General features: G+C 37.0%; 1 protein-coding gene across 4 annotated transcripts in view; it reads left to right on the top strand.

The window, feature by feature from the left end:
* Positions 1–4,194, top strand: part of LOC136853642 (inter-alpha-trypsin inhibitor heavy chain H2-like) — a 245,366-nt gene that overhangs the window by 22,181 nt on the left and 218,991 nt on the right. The window lies entirely within an intron of this gene.

Here is a 4,194-nt window from a genome sequence, read left to right as displayed (position 1 = left end):
ATCGAATTTTACCAGTTATCATAGAGAGAGAGAGAGAGAGAGAGAGAGAGAGAGAGGGACTGGAGATTGTAAAGAGGCTCTAAAGGGTTTTAAAAAGCATTCCAAGATAAAATGTTGCCCAAGCAAGGTTGCTGACCCCCACTGTGACAGCTGACGAAGAGAAGGATTGGGGTCGGGTTGACTTTGGTCTCATCTGTTGACTCAGCCCCTGGATTATGGTATGAGGGGATTAACCCATTAAACGACGAAGGCATGAATAACATTGCTTGCATGATCACAGCATTATCCCCTCTTGATCCTCGGGAACGAGAGGTCTGGATGGTTAGAGTGTGACGTCAGGTTATCCATTCGCCTCACCCAAAAGTCGGGATTAGTCTCGCGACTGTCAGTGGCACGTTAAAAGCCCTTTTTGTATTTTTGGGGTATTTATTTATTTTTTTTTTTTTAGTTTTTGTCCTCCTTGTTTTGCTGTTCTGTTCACATGTGTTTTGGTTTATGCTGCTTTTCTGGGGGGGGGGTTATTTCCTTGGTTATCTTTGCATTCTTTTTCTTTCTTTCCTTCGATTCGTTTTTTGCTCTTTTAACAGATTTTCATTTGCACGGATCATGGATTGTCAACGTAGAAATAAAGCGATGTAGGTATGTGTACTAAACTAATGTAATGACGTTTCTCGTATGTTTATGCCATATTTGGTTAGATGCAGTTTTGTTTTCGTTTTTTGTAGGGAATATATTGGTCACTCAACATGGTCATATGCTTTGTTTCACTGCATTCATTTTATTCTGGTATATTAATTATCTTTGTGTGTTTTACGATAATTTTTTTTAATTCGCATCTGGAGGAATGTTAAATGATAATATTCCACTAGATATCTCGAAGATAACGGACCCTCACTTTCTCTTGCACAGGCTTCCTAGCCTAATCCATGGAAATTCTTGGCCAGTTCCCAGCACTTGTTTGTTAACAGATGTCTGTGCATACTGATAAATAATTGCGATAGTAACACGTTAAAGCAATCTAAATGTCGTGAAAATCAGTAAGGTTTACCAACTGAGAGAATGTTCTGATTATGTCATTTGTAAATTCGACATTCGAGTGCCTTCGCAGTGACCCACCTATTTGATCATGCCAGCATCAAGTTCCCGTTGAATTTACCAAGGCTCATTTGCATGTGTGACTTGGAAGAGATGTCGAAGAGGGTTGGAAGCGAGAGAGAGAGAGAGAGAGAGAGAGAGAGAGAGAGAGAGAGAGAGAGAGAGAGAGAGAGAGAGAGAGAGAGAATCCCAATGAAATCCAAGCACATCTCTCTGCTTTGTCTTCCCGGAAGATGTGCTGACAAAATTTCATGTTTCTCGAGTTTGTATCTCGACTTTTCCAGCTTTAATTTTCACGTTATTTTTAATTTAAACCTCTTTCATTAAGAATAAAATGTTTTATCTCATGCTTCAAGATATAACAAGTGTAGCAATGCTTGCTGGTTCACTTCAAATTGACCTTCTGCAGTAATGATACTGAAATCGATTTGATACTTGAGCACTCAATTTGCTAATCAAGCACTTGCAACTTTGATCAGATGATTTTAGTCCACTGACGCCTTGCTTTTCGACTTCTTAACCAAGCAGTATATTGAAGACAGGCAAGCAGTGAAATTTTCAGGTAAAAGGACAAAGAATAAATGTGTATTTAAAATTTACTTTTTACAAACAACTAATATTTTTCATTTTTCCCTTGCAAACATTCAAATTAAAATCCAGCCAATCGAATAATGAGTTAAGTAACTGAAATGCGTTGCCTGAACTTGTAGTCTTCCCGAAGTCGTGTTGCCGTCTTCGTGCTCTTAATTGCTGGATCTAAAAGTTTTAAAATTTTTTTATATATTTTTTTTTACTCTATTTTGTTTATTTATATATATATATATTATATATATATATATATATATATATATATATATATATATATATATATATATTTTTTTTTTTTTTTTTCCTAGAATGGGGAAACTGGGCTGTTGGAATTCTACAGAAAAATAACACAACCAATTATTTTAAATGTAAAGAGTCGAAAGTTAGAGTTTTAGTGCTGCGGTAAGCTGTTAAATTTGTGTATACACATGCTCTTCTGTCTAGTACGTTTATATGTACATTATCATCACCCATAAACTTCGCTTAATGTGGTTCAGTTGTAGGAACGTCATTCTTTTGTAGCATATCTACAAACTCTCCGTTGCCGAATGGAATGGCGTTGTGCTACACAGCGTCTGTCAATTCCTATAATCACTTTTGCCTGCAGCCTGGAGAACAGTTTTGACAGGATGGCTGCCAAAAGTACTTGTAATTTGAACAAATTTTTTTTTTCTTGCCAATAGCCAAGGTTGTGTACTGGGCGAGGACTTCTGATAGAATGACATTTGAATTCACCGCAGTGTGACGTCAGGGACTGTACATACACAAGTGTTTCAGAATCTGACCAGTAGTTGAGCAGGAGCTCTCAGAGTTTTATATAGACCTCTTTTCATGCACAGTAATGAGAAGCTTTACAGATGTTTCTAACCACAGATTCCAACGAAATCGTCAGTCTGACATCAATTCTGTAAGTTTGAAAAGGGGCGATTCTGTAATTTTTTTTTTTTTTTTTACTCCCAGTATTAAGTTGGGATTATTGTTACTCTCACGACATTAATTAGTTACTTCGTTATTCTTTTATTTCAATTTTACTTTGTTCGGAGACCTTTCAGAGAAAATCTTTAGAAATTCTTGACAATGATTTTAGGAACCCATTTAAGAGCTGCCTATATCGAATTATGAGGGACATTTTCTTAAAATCTCCAATAGATCATATTAAAGACTAAACCTTAGAGAAATTCAAAGTCGTTAGTTAGGAGAATAATAACCATAAAAAACATTTCAAAAATTAGTTTTAGTGTCCAAAAACTTGCAAATACATAATCCAAGACATGCAAGAAACCTTGGATATTTCCCAGTGAATTATACTCTTTGAAGTCTACTGTGACTCTCTCTCTCTCTCTCTCTCTCTCTCTCTCTCTCTCTCTCTCTCTCTTGTATATTGGGACGTGAATTTGACCCATTTCCATTATCCTACACTTCAAAGGTCTTTCAGAAGTTTTTTTTTTTTTTTCAGCGTTCGAGCTTTTGTAAATCAGGAATGGGATGTTAACTGCTCACTTAAGCCCTCTCTTTTAACCGAGCTAGGAGTCAACATTTTTCGGAGGTAGGGGGAGGGACAAGGACCCCCTTCAAACCCCTACACAAACCCCTACACAATATATAGTAACCTCCCAATATATATATATATATATATATATATATATATATATTTATATATATATATAAGAATGCTGAATATACAATAAATTTGACAAGTTGATTGACAACAGGGTTACGTTACAAGCAGTACAGTAATGGACGAATTTACTATGGCAATAAAATTCAGTATGGCCAGGCACAGTTAATCCCTGTGATATCTAACTGTGTTTTACAGCCCGATTCTGGCATCATTCACGCTAAATTAAGTCAGAGGGGGTCCTTTGAAGTCATTAACGTCTCTCAGCCTGAAGCTTTGATAAAGTAAATTTACAGCCACTCGGCCCATAGATTCTGGCCCGTAGAGAAGGCGCAGTGAATCAAAATGTCATCCGGGCAATGGTGCATTTTAATGGTCTCGCAGCAGTTGGCGATAAGGGGAATTTATAACCGAATCTGCTGCAGTCGAGGAGGAGGATCAGGGGTGTGGTCCCTCCTCTCTATACCCTCCCCAATCCCTCCCCTTCTCCCCCTCCATTCCCCTGCGGAAAGGCATACCAGGTGGCATGCCTGCAACAAAAAACAGAGCAGTCTAAAGTACCTCGGATAAAAAAAAAAAAAAAAAAAAAAATACAAAATGTGTTGTGGGCACAATTTGCGTGGTGTCGAGGGAATTTTCGTGGTGTTGCTATTAGGCCCTGTTTTTTTATCTTTTACTTTTTCTCTTTAATTTTTTTTCCTACATGTGTTTAGTGTTTATTTGTTCTTGTGTCTGTCTGTCAGTGAGACAGACAGACAACCCTTGATTACAATCCTTAATGTGGAGTCTTTGTCTGATATTTAGCTTCACGTTTTTTTTTTTTTTTTTGGCTTTCAGGTTAAGATTCGAATAGGGAGGATTATCTCGTTGAATATTTGTAATAATAGTTCGAA

This window comes from Macrobrachium rosenbergii, chromosome 27 (assembly GCF_040412425.1).
Source record: "Macrobrachium rosenbergii isolate ZJJX-2024 chromosome 27, ASM4041242v1, whole genome shotgun sequence".
Lineage (NCBI taxonomy): Eukaryota > Metazoa > Arthropoda > Malacostraca > Decapoda > Palaemonidae > Macrobrachium > Macrobrachium rosenbergii.
Note: the sequence above shows the minus strand (reverse complement) of the source record. Positions and strands in the feature narration are given on the sequence as shown.